Raw genomic sequence first — 12500 nt, 5'->3', positions numbered from 1 at the left:
GTGGTGTTCCCTGTTTCTACTGAGATTGTTATGGGCGCGACCGAGTCCCCGGCGGTATAACCGGGCTAGGGAGTAGGTGGGACCCCTTCCTCTTAAGGTGCAGGAGACAGAACCCACAGATGAGTGGTACACGCTCTGCTCCTCACCCACCTACCTCACACTCATTCTGTAGTGTGGTGTCCTCTGTATGTCCTTACTTTTCTTAATCTACCCCTATAGCTCATACTTGTTCCTAGTGCTGTAACTTTAACACTTCTATACTCACTCTTTGGTCGGCCTGTGGCCCATGTCTTCTGTATGACTATCTGTGATTGATTGTAATCTTGTATCCTTCTTTAAAAATTGAGATTTTTAGGGGAAAGGGCTGGTATCCCTTTGTTTAAGGCCCACAGAATCTCTCATCGACACAAATATGACCCAGGACGTGACGATCCTCTGTTTATGAAATATGGCCCTTTAAGCATAAAGAATAACTGAAATAGATAACTGCAAGCCAGGAAACAGCAGGTGGCTGGGAATGGGCGACCGTCAATCATGAAAGAGACTGTGGAAAAGACATAAGGAAGGCTACTTGGTGTGGCGGGTTGTGTGTTATTGTTGTGGGATCGAGTCCGCCAACCGATAGCTCAATGGTCTGGATTCGAACTAGTATGCGCGCTATGGCTCTCGTTACCAGCTGCACCACTCAACCTATATCATAAACGGCTCAGGTTTAATCTAGGGGAGATCAAGAATTGCCTTAGGGTCCCTTATAACTTAATTGTATTAATAACAAGTGAGTCAAGACAATAGTAACGCCCAAATGCAATAATAACAATTCTATCTTCTTCTTCTAGGTTCCATGCCTGGTCCAGGCTTCGGATACTGCATGAATTATCTCTCTCCATTCCTCCCTGTCTCTTGCTTTTTCAAACAGCTCTTGGATTGTTAGGTTGGTGAAGCCCTTCAGTTGGTCTATGAGTGTTTTTCTTTGTCTCCCCCGGGCGCGTTTACCAGGTATTTTTCCACAACTTGCCAGGTATTCCTTCTTATCTTTCCTTACTATGTGTCCGAAAAAGGATAGTTGTCGATCCACTATTAAGGGCATTAGTTTCCTTTGTTGGTATGTTTGTTTTAGCACTTCTTCGTTCGTTTTGTGTGCAGTATACGATATTCTCTGCATCCTTCTCAAGCACCACATTTCAAAAGCTTCAATGTTCTTTTGTGTTTCTGCATTTGTAGTCCAGCTTTCGCATCCGTATAACAAGATTGGCCACACGTAGCACTTCAAGACTCGGAATCTAATCCCGAACGACATCTGTTTGTTTTTCAAAATGTTTCCCAGGTCCATGAAGGCCTGTTTGGCTTGAGTTATTCTTGCTCGTATGTCTCGGTTACATCTTCCATCTGTTGTCACTATTGAACCTAGGTACTTAAAACTTTCTACGTTGGTAAGTTGCTCGCCGTGAATCGTTATATTGCAGGTGTTGTTGTTTTCGGGGTTTTTCTGTATTACCATGCATTCCGTTTTGGTGATATTCACTTCCATTCCCTTGGCTTCACTATCTACTACCACTTTGTCAACAATCTTTTGAAGTTGGATTTCTGATGTTGCAATGAGTACCGTATCGTCTGCGTATCTTATATTATTTATGTTGTGACCTCCCACTTTTATTCCCTCCATATTATTTATGCCCCTCATGATTGTTTCTTGGTATAGATTAAACAGATCTGGTGAGGCAACACACCCTTGACGGACTCCTTTCTTAATAGGAATGGAATTTCCTGTAGAGTTTCCGATTTTGATAGATGCCTGCTGGGTGTAGTATAATGTTTGCATGAGTCTGAGGTCTTTCTCATCAGCGCCAATGGAGTGCAGTTGTTTTAGTATTTCTTCGTGGCGTACTCTATCAAAAGCTTTTTTTGTAGTCGACAATTCTATACATAAAGTTTAATTAGATTGTTACAGGAAAAAAATAGAAAGAATAAGTATTTATTTAATATCAGGAAGAATAGCTCTAATTGAGTGGATCTAATCTATTATTTATTTATCTGTTGTTTTATTAATCGTTCATTTATGATTGATTGATTAAGTTAGTTTCTAATCATTTGTGTCCGTGGAAAATACATTTGAAAATGGTATAAGCCCGTTTGGCTTATCTTTATCCCGTCGGCTTGCTTGACTGAGGCAAATGTATCAGCTAGTTCCAGGGTTGGCGCCTGCTTTGCAGAGTTTTCTGGACATCACAACAGTGTGTTGTAGTTAGGGGCTGACATCAGGGGTTTACCACTGTTCAAGGACTGGGATGCAGGGATTCGGCACGACTGGGTGCTCCAAGGACAAGGAAAAGGACCAGGATCAGGACCTTCAATTAGGAGTTAAAACAACAAGGTCTTAGAGCCAATCGAGTTTGTCTTCCGCCACCGAATCGTCCTTGAGCGACACATCATAATAGCCTTTATTTGCCGACAAAGGCAAGGAGAAGCAGTAACTCCATGATAAGGGTAGTTAGTATATATATATATATATATATATATATATATATATATATATATATATATATATATATATATTAAACATCAACTGACAGTCGAGCTATCTTACATGATGAGAATTTAACAGGGTTGTGTCCCTGGTATTTCTGTATTTATTTTTATTAATTATAATTGAGGTTATGATGTGTGGCCGGCGATTGGCGGTAGGGTAAAGACATTCAAGCAATATACATATTGAATATAAATGAAAAAATAGCATAGATCATAAGCAAATGTTAACTATAGTATAAGATACATATAGATATAGTTTTGTACAGGTATTCCAACTTACGAACATCCATGGAATAGCACAATTAAAATATATACACAAACTATAATATTAATAACAGATTAAATTGAATTTACAGTAATATCTCGTTCCACTTTGAATGTTAACCAATAATTCATTTTACCTCCAGCCGAGAAGTCTTTACAAGTTTGAAATTGGAGGGATAGCTCTTCTTTCTTGGGCTTCTTAGCGTGTGTGTGATTAGATTCAGAGATGAATATGATTTTGTGGAATGAATTATGGGGAATAGCCAATCAGAAGAATGTTCCTGTTTTAGATAGCCAATGATATCCATATGCTTTGATAAGAAAGAATAACGGAGAATTACCGGAGAGCGAGACCTTAATTGTAATTTTAGCTACTCTTGAACGAGACAAGAACCTCAGGGCCTATGCGCGTTGGCGTCTTGTTTGGAAAAGGTAATTAGCAGGAGGCATGAATACAATGGGCAGACAATTTGAACAGGTAAATAAGCCTTAAGCTGAAAGTGAGTGTTCCGTTATACAATGGAAATGTTTCCCCACCTAACGACCAAAATTTCCGTTAGAAAGATTTTAGAGCTTTATTGGAGAAAGACTGTCCATGTTTGAGTATTTTAAATGGAGGTGTTAAACAAATATATGTCTCGTCCACTAGGTTTGAAGTGGTTTTGAAAGAGACACTGGCGAATGATAAAGAACCACGCAGTGAAAGAAAATCGTTCGTCACACTTGGCTAAACCCTATAAAAATGAATTATATGAGGAACACGCATCTGCAGCTCAACTCCTGATGTTATGCAGCTGACAAGGAATACAGGTTAGGGTGGGAAGACAGACCAGAGACTCCCCAGCATGCCATGACTACGATTTGCTTCAGCTGTGCCTGTCTCCAGATCGTCACTGGTAGAAAACACAACGTGTATGGGGCCTTTTCTATAGGGATAGATAGTTACAGAAGGAAAGTATTTTATCCCCGTTAAAGCTGAAATACTTTAATATAAATCAACAGAATGACCTCACACAATAACACGTTAACACATAATGAGCCAAAAGAATGATAGTACATTTTAATTAATCAAAGTTGGGCTATGGGTAGTTAATTTTCATCCCTTCATGGTCCGTTTCTCAAATTATTATAACTGGTTCCTTATCTATTTGGTAGATTTTGGATGTGACTGGTGGCGACCTCCTATGACCGATGGCGGCGTTAATGTTGCTTCTGCCTGGTTATTTTATGGAAGAAGCTCTTAGCCATTCTGTGGTTGTCCAAGTGGGTCACTTGATAGATTCAGCTCTGGATCAAAGTGTAACCAAATGGGTCTTTTAATGTACGCTAGTGTAAAGGTTGTCAGGTATACTGTGGTATGCCATTCACTTTTGGATTGTAATGTCGTAGGTTCCCACTCTTTAACTTTTCATAGTTTAGTCCTTGAAAAAGGCCCTTTACTCACATTCTCTCACCGTAATCAGGTGTAAAATGAACACCTGGATGGCTGTTAACAGGGTTGTCTCTGTCGGAGAAAAATTGGACTATCGCCTAATAGGCTTCATGTCTCGTCCTACATGCTAAGTGTTGCCGTTGACTGGGGACCCTTTGTTAAGCGCTTTGACCACGTTTAGTGTATATAATTGCTCTATATAAAAGGTCAAGTTTATAATCCGAAGTGACTCCATACAGGTGTTGTTGCCAACACTGCTTATTTAGGAAGTTAAAGAAAGATCCTCAATAGTTTTTTTTTCTGATTGATTGAGAGCTAGTTGTTGGGGTTTTTTTCAAGAAACAGATTAAGTGTTTTGGCATTGGGACATCACATGAAAATTTGAACCCCTCTGCCAACATGTTAGTCTTTTCTTCTTTTTCTTTTTTCTTTTTTTTTTCTGTTGTTGTTTTGTTTCCTATTTTGATGATTTTGTTCGGGTTTATTTTTTGTTTCTCTTCTTTTTAATTTCATTTTTTCCTAGCTTTTTTTGCTTATTTTGCTGGGCTTTTTTTTTTTTTGGTTGTGTTTTTGTTGGTTTTTCTTTTTTTAATTAATAATTAATTTATTAATTTATTTATTTTAAAGGGTTGCATTTGTGGTTCTTAATTTATTTTGTTGTTGTTGTTGCTTTTGTTTAATTGTTTTTGTTTTGGGTTTTTGGCTTTGGGGGGAGGGTGGAGTAGGGGATTTATTTTGTTTATTTGTTTGTTTAGTTTTGAGAGGAGGGGGACAATATAATTATCACTTTCTGTGCTCACTTGGACATTCTGGGTGATTGTGTTAAACAATTGCTGTACTGATTATACATTGTAATATTCACGGGACGCCTTGGCAACGGTCCTAGCGATGCCACGCGGAAGTGACTACTTTTTTCTTTCCATCAAAGCAATCGGAGTTAATAAGCATGCAGTTAATTAATGTGAAGATAACGACTCCAAAACTCCAAATAGACGTCTAGTGTCAAAATTGCTTCCTTAAACGTATTTAATGATACATTTGGTAATAATTTAATTCTTAGAGCAAATCTCCTTTCAAATCAGTTTTGTTACCTGCACCAAATCACATAGCGTAAATTGGCGACGAATACAAGAAAACATCTGGCAATGACAAGAGTTGCATGTTCTTGAATCTTGCCAGACTTAATAATGCCTCGCTTTACCTGTACTGCTCTCTCTCTCTCTCTCTCTCTCTCTCTCTCTCTCTCTCTCTCTCTCTCTCTCTCTCTCTCTCTCTCTCCGATTTCAACAAGAACGGAAGGGGAGGTCGGACGGAAGGGTGGGTTGGGGGGGGGGGGGGGGGGGGGGGGGGAGTACGTTGCTGGTGCTCGACTAAACTGGATTAACCGATAGTGAAGTGGTGGTAGGAAGGTAGTTCCAGGAGTTCAGTTGAGTCAACTTGAAATAATGAGTGTAACAGTTCCAATGTGTAACTCATCTTCACTTCTGTGTTTTATTTGAGATATATCAACAGGCCATTTTGACTATTTTTGTAAATTTAAAATCGATTCTGGTATGATATGATTGGGAATTATTACAATTCAACTTTGTTGTTTTTAATGTTTTTAGAACAATGTTGAAACAGTAAACATGCTGGGAATATTCTATGGAAAGAATGCATTTGTTTAAAATCACTGCTATGTGGGTCAGGTAGGTGAGAGTTACACACTGAGGAATATGAAGTTCATTTCGTATTCATGGGGGAGAAGAGTCATTAATAGATCCTAATAGAATTCAAAACGAACAATTAATTTTGGTTTCTATGTGCTATTATTATTATTACTATTATTATTATTATTATTATTATTATTATTATTATTATTATTATTATTTATTATTTTTATTATCATTATTATTATTTCATTATTATTATTATTATTATTATTATTATTTATTATTATTATTATTATCATTATTATATTATCATTATTTATTATTATTATTATTATTATTATTATTATTATTATTATTATTATTATCATCATTATTATTATATTATTATTTATTATTATTATTATATTATTATTATTATTATTATTATTATTATCATCATCATCATCATCATCATCATCATCATCATCATCATCATATCATCATCATCGTCATCATTATCGTTATAAGGCTTGATGAGAATTGAGAAATACTTCAATTTGACGTCTTCCCTTTTCGTGTATGTGCGTGTCGTATATGTGTGCGTGTTTGACTAGGTGGTTATGGATGTAAATTATAGCACTTTCTAACCTTTTGGTTTCCATATCTCACCTTTACCTCTTTATATCTCTAGTTATCCACATCATGTCTCCGTTTTAGCCTTCTCAGCTCACTGTCCATTTTCTTCACCTTTAAATATAAAACTATGTAGGGTATATATATATATATATATATATATATATATATATATATATTATATATATATATATATATTATAGAGTCATATATATATATATATATAAATGTGAGTGACAAATTGCAGTCTATATATATATATATATATATATATATATATATATATATATATATATTGAATCGTGTTGGATACAAATATGGTAAGAATAGTGCTCGACATGTAGCAATGGAGCGAATTATTATTTTAATATTTACCAACATTGTGGTAAAAATTTTATATATATATATATATATATATATATATATATATATATATATATATATATATATTGAATCGTGTTTGATACAAATATGGTACGAAAAGTGCTCGACATGTAGCGAATTAGATATATATATATATATATATATATATATATATATATATATATATATATATATATATATATATGCTGATTGTACCTTTCTGGTCTGCATGGAAGATTGTTTCTGTAACTTGATTTATGGTCAGTGAGTGGAAATAATGGTTCCTGCTTGGCTACGATGTCTATTCTGTCGCTATTATCCTTTTTCTGTGCTATAGATATTATTCACTTGGCTAAGAAGTTCACAACATTGCCATCCGGAAGTATAACGGACCATATAATGCACAAAACTTGGTGTAAACTTGAATGTTTATAATCAGGTTAATAAAGTTTAGGGAGAATTACTCATAAACGCGGATGGCAAAGAATAATAACAAAGACCAGAGTGACGTCATCTTCGTTCTATCTATATATATAGTATCTTCTTGTATTGTCTCAGATCTTTGTTCTGTGCTTTTCTTGTAGTCTTGGTGTATTTGGTTGGTGATTGGGGTGTTATATGTGTCGTGTTTTTCTTTGCAGTAGTTGTTAGTTTTGTCTGCGGGCACCAATAAGTGTGTCTTGTTGTTTATCTTGTTTATTTCTGTGACGAGTTGCTGATGGATTTTGTTATGGTTTTTCCTGAATTTGATGTTTCTAAGACTTTCTTCGAAATCTTTCATCTCGGGTTTTGGTGGTGGCCATTTTGTGGATTTAAATCCGTATGGTTTTGTCTTTGTTTGCAATTCAAGTTGGGGTTCAGGAAGAAGAAGGCTTTCCATCGAATGTTATTCATGAATGTTTATGTTTTCCACATGAGTGTTTTGGTGTAGGATTTTCGTGAGTTGCTTCAGATTGTGTGTTATTGCACGATAAAAACACGAGTTTAGTGAATACAAAGAAATGAAAAAATACATTTATTCCACCCCTCCAAGTAAGATTATTAGACATTTTGTAACCAAAATGGTATGATATTCTCCTACTGCTTGAATGACAATTGGATTCAATAGTCTGATGTCACGTCGCCCAGCAACGGGGGGCATTGTGGTTCTAAACAAAGAAAATCGGTACGTTTTATTCTTCATGCTGGCTATAACTTTTCATATTTTGTGATCAGAATGTGTACAAGTCAAAATATGATCAGATTTATCATGGGTTTTTTTCCCTCTGAATACGCTTTTATACTCGTCGGAGAAATATTTCATAAGGTCGTCTGCCATTGTTCCGATAGTTTAAAGCCAGTTACTAAGTGACCATGCGTCATTACGAGGGAAGTGACGTTAGGACTGTTGAAGCGTATTGGTCCCAAAACTAAAAACGTTGGATTTGTATTCATGCGCACCAAAAGGTTATTTATAACACGCTTGTTGAAGTCGTAATGTCATTTCCCTCGTAGACGCATGGTAACTTAGTAACTGGCTCTAAACTATCGGAACAATGGCGGACGTCCTTATGAAATATTTCTCCGACGAGAATAAAGGTGCACCCAGAGGAGAAAAACATTATAAATATGATCCTGTTTTGACTTTTATACATTCTGATCACAAGATATATGAAAAGTTCTAGCCAGCATGAGCAATAAAAAGTACAGATTTTCTTTGTTTAGAACCACGATGGCCGCCGTTGCTGGGTGACGTGACATCAGACTATTGAATCCAATTGCCAATCACCTCATTTCACACCAATAAAATGTGCGGAAATATTCTTCAATTGTTGAATCCATTTTTCATCCAACGCGCTCAAAGCATTATTCAACGATTACGTATTTACAAAGAAATGATGGGGTTTTCCAATGGGAGGGGCGGATAATATACGAGTTTTACAGTCTTGCTTTTTGGAATTCCCTACGTGTTCCTAACCGCTGCACAAGCTTCCAAAACGCAAGAGTGTAAGAAATCCTTTAATCTACCCCTCAATCCATTTCGTTTTCTTCATCTCTGAGTAAAAGACATTTTAAAAATATTTAGGTCTAAATGATACTTCTTTTTTCAAAAATATAATTTTAGTGAAATGCAACATTTGATAATCTGACGTCACAAATTATTATTGTAAACTTGATATCATTGCGCGTTCCTATTTAGGGAAGGGGGGGGGGGGGGGGTAGAATAATAAATAGTATACGATTCTTTCATCTCTTTTTATTTATTTGACGAGTTACTTGGATTTGTATGCGTGCGCACCAAAAGATTATTTTCAATTGCCAATCAGCCGTCTTTTACATCTAGACGGTCTAAATGCACACCACATAATATGTGCGAAAATATTCTGCAATCGTTGAATAAAATTGTTATTCAACGCGTTCAAACATGACCTTCGAAGAGTTCACGAGGGCCACGGTTCAATTAGTCAACCTATTTACTAAGAAATGACAGGGTTTTCCAAAGAAAGGGCTGGAATAATATGTGTTCTGTTAGAATACGGCAGAAATGATTATTATTTATTCCTCGGGAATAATAGGATGATAGGCTAGATGATTCGCTGGAGACCATCAGTACCTGGAAACGTTTCCTTACTGATAAAATTAACGTTTACTTGATAGATTCAGACTTTAATAGTATGCCTTGGTAAATCGAGTGGTTTGACACTCGGATGGTGACCTGTTGGGACCAGGTTCGAGTGCCTCCCGCCTAAAACTGAGTACTTGGAAAAAAGCTCTCTACTTACATTTTCTCACCTTATAATTACAATAATAATAATAAGATTATGTCTTTATTGTCCTCAAAATAGTGGCAATTTGTCATTTGGTTACACATTTGTAACAACACAATATTATAAAGAACATACCAAATATGATATATTGACAAATATACACATTCACACATATGCACACTAGTAACATCGTAGTCATCATTCACCATCATCGTCATCATCATCATCATTACCATAATCATCATCATCATCATCATCATCATCATCATCAACAACAACCTTCCTAATATTTCCGTTACCGCCTTTTTTCACCATTCCCCTATAACACTATCACCATCCTCATCATAATCCATATTATATTATTTTTCCTGTAACAAGCTGTAAGATCATCAGAAAGACAAAGGTCGTGTTCTCAGATTGTTCTCTCTCTCTCTCTCTCTCTCTCTCTCTCTCTCTCTCTCTCTCTCTCTCTCTCTCTCCCTCTGTTCTATCCTCTCTGTATGTGAGGAATAACTATCGATGCTATGCGCCTGTCCAAAATGCTCACAACATCCGCCAGCCGGACACACGCACCAACACACAAAACCACATGCAACCCCGAACGCCCTTGTTACAAAGAAAAAACAACCGATTCTTTTACTTAAATCTGTGAAGTTTTGAAGAACGGAAATAATATTCCATTTGGGAAATGCAAGGAATTTACCCAATGGAAACCGTACGGTGCTCTTATTGGCTAACCAACCAGCGGCCTCGATGAGAAAAATATCCGCCATTGAGACATTGGCTGGGAATCGCGTTACTATAGTAAACAAGCGCTGATCGGCCGTTCATGAAATCTAAGAAAATAACTTCCTGATCGCTCGTTTAACTCAAAATTATTCAAAACGATGTCTCCAAAATGATATAAATGTGACTTCTTAAGGTTTTCTTCACGGTCAAAACCACACAACATTCTATTAATGATTACGTCCTAGGCAAAAAGGAATATTGACAGGTCGACCGAGAGTTGAACTCGTCAGACGACAAACATCAATGCGAAGTGTAGAGAGAGTCAAACTCTTGTTTGTCTTGTCCTGTTCTATATTATAGAGAAAAGGATAAATAGTATAGCCTCGTTGTGAGTGGTTGCGTGTCATAGTCATGTTTTTAAATTGTTTCTGTTGTTTATGTGTGTAGTGATGATGTGGTGGTGGTTGTAGTTGTAGTAGTAATGGTAATGATATGGTGGTGGAGATGGTTGTAGTAGTAGTGGTCGTGATGATGATGTGGTGGTGGTGGTTGTAGTAGTAGTGGTAATGATGCGGCTATGTGGTCTAGTAGTATGACACTCGCTTTCGGATCGGAAGGTCCTGGGTTCGAGCCTCGCGCTCGGCGCATAGTTGAGTCCTTGGAAAAGGCTCTTTACTCACATTCTCTCACCGTACTCAGGTGTAAAATGAGTACCTGGCCGTTAACAGAGTTGTCTTTGTCCGAAAAATTGTAATATCGCCTAACAGGCGTCATCTCCCGTCCTACATGTTAAATGTTGACCAGGGACCCCATGTAAAGCGCTTTGAGCACATTTAGTAGATATTGCACTATATAAAGCTCAATTTAAAAAAAAAATTTCAATGATGATGATATGGTGGTGGTGGTTGCAGTAGTAGTGGTAGTGATGATAATGTGATGGTGGTTGTAGTTGTAGTAGTAGTGATAGTGGTGATGATGTGGTGGTGGTTGTAGTAGTAGTGGTAGTGATGATGATGTGGTGGTGGTGGTTGTAGTAGTAGTTGTAATGGTGATGATATGGTGGTGGTGGTGCTGGTGGCTGCAGTAGTAGTGGTAGTGATGACGATGTGGTTGTGGTGGTTGTAGTAGTGGTAATGGTAATGATATGGTGGTGGTGGTGGTGGTGGTTGTAGTAGTAGTGGTCGTGATGACGATGTGATTGTGGTGGTTGTAGTAGTAGTGGTAGTGATGATGATGTGATTGTGGTGGTTGTAGTAGTAGTGGTAGTGATGATGATGTGCTGGTGGTGGTGCAGTAGTGGTAGTGATAATGATGTGGTGCTGGTGGTTGTGGTAGTAGTGGTAGTGATATTGTGGTGGTGGTTGTAGTAGTTGAGGTAGTAATGATGATGTGGTGGTGGTTGTAGTAGTAGTGGTATTTGTGGTTGTAGTAGTAGTGGTAATGATGATGATATGGTGGTGGTGGTTGCAGTAGTAGTGGTAGTGATGATGATGTGGTTGTGGTGATTGTAGTAGTAGTGGTAGTGATGATGATGTGCTGGTGGTGGGGCAGTAGTGGTAGTGATAATGATGTGGTGCTGGTGGTTGTAGTAGTAGTGTTAATGATGATATTTGGTGGTGGTTGTAGTAGTAGTGACAGTGATGATGTGGTGGTTGGAAAACACATTATAGGTTATTATAATACATGATTACACACATTTTCTAACTTCATTTTTTGACAGCTTCATTGTGCCATAAATATACACAACAGTTCTGAACAATTCTATTGTGGATTTTGATATTGTTTGTTGTTTTTCTTGTGTCGTTATGTTGACATAGAGACCGAATGAATGGTAACGCTTAACCCTCTTCCGCACTAGGACAGGACTGTCCTGGGACAGTCCTGTCCCAAATCTGTAACACATAGAATTTAGAGAAATCTTCCGCACCTATTGGGGCGGGACAAAACAGTCCCGTTGTGTCCCAAGCCGTTGTGAAATGCTACAAAATCAACGGGACAGGACTGTCCCAGTCCCGTGTTCATATCGTTTGTGATAGTAGAAAAATATAGCAGACTTCCGCACTAGGACAAAAAAGTCCCAGACTTGGCGGCGCCGTGTCAAAATTGAAATGCCTGTCTTTATTTTCTGCTACTACACTACTACTATACTACTACTATACTACTACTACTACTACT

At 37.3% G+C, this 12500-nt stretch overlaps 1 protein-coding gene across 9 annotated transcripts in view; it reads left to right on the top strand.

The window, feature by feature from the left end:
• The window catches only part of LOC144971408 (uncharacterized), a 47478-nt gene that overhangs the window by 10815 nt on the left and 24163 nt on the right, over positions 1-12500 (top strand). For 3 of the 9 annotated variants that reach the window (XM_078912266.1, XM_078912267.1, XM_078912265.1), the window contains exon 1: positions 5584-5773. The exons of 3 other annotated variants lie outside the window; for them this stretch is intronic. The gene's annotated coding sequence lies outside the window, so the exon portion shown is untranslated. Of the gene's footprint in view, positions 1-5569; positions 5911-12500 lie in introns of those variants that run through there. 3 more of the 9 variants (XM_078912261.1, XM_078912258.1, XM_078912263.1) reach the window with 2 other exon arrangements.

The sequence above is a fragment of the Berghia stephanieae genome, chromosome 4, assembly GCF_034508935.2.
Source record: "Berghia stephanieae isolate SIO BIC M18660-M18661 chromosome 4, UCSD_Bste_1.3, whole genome shotgun sequence".
Taxonomy (NCBI): domain Eukaryota; kingdom Metazoa; phylum Mollusca; class Gastropoda; order Nudibranchia; family Aeolidiidae; genus Berghia; species Berghia stephanieae.
Note: the sequence above shows the minus strand (reverse complement) of the source record. Positions and strands in the feature narration are given on the sequence as shown.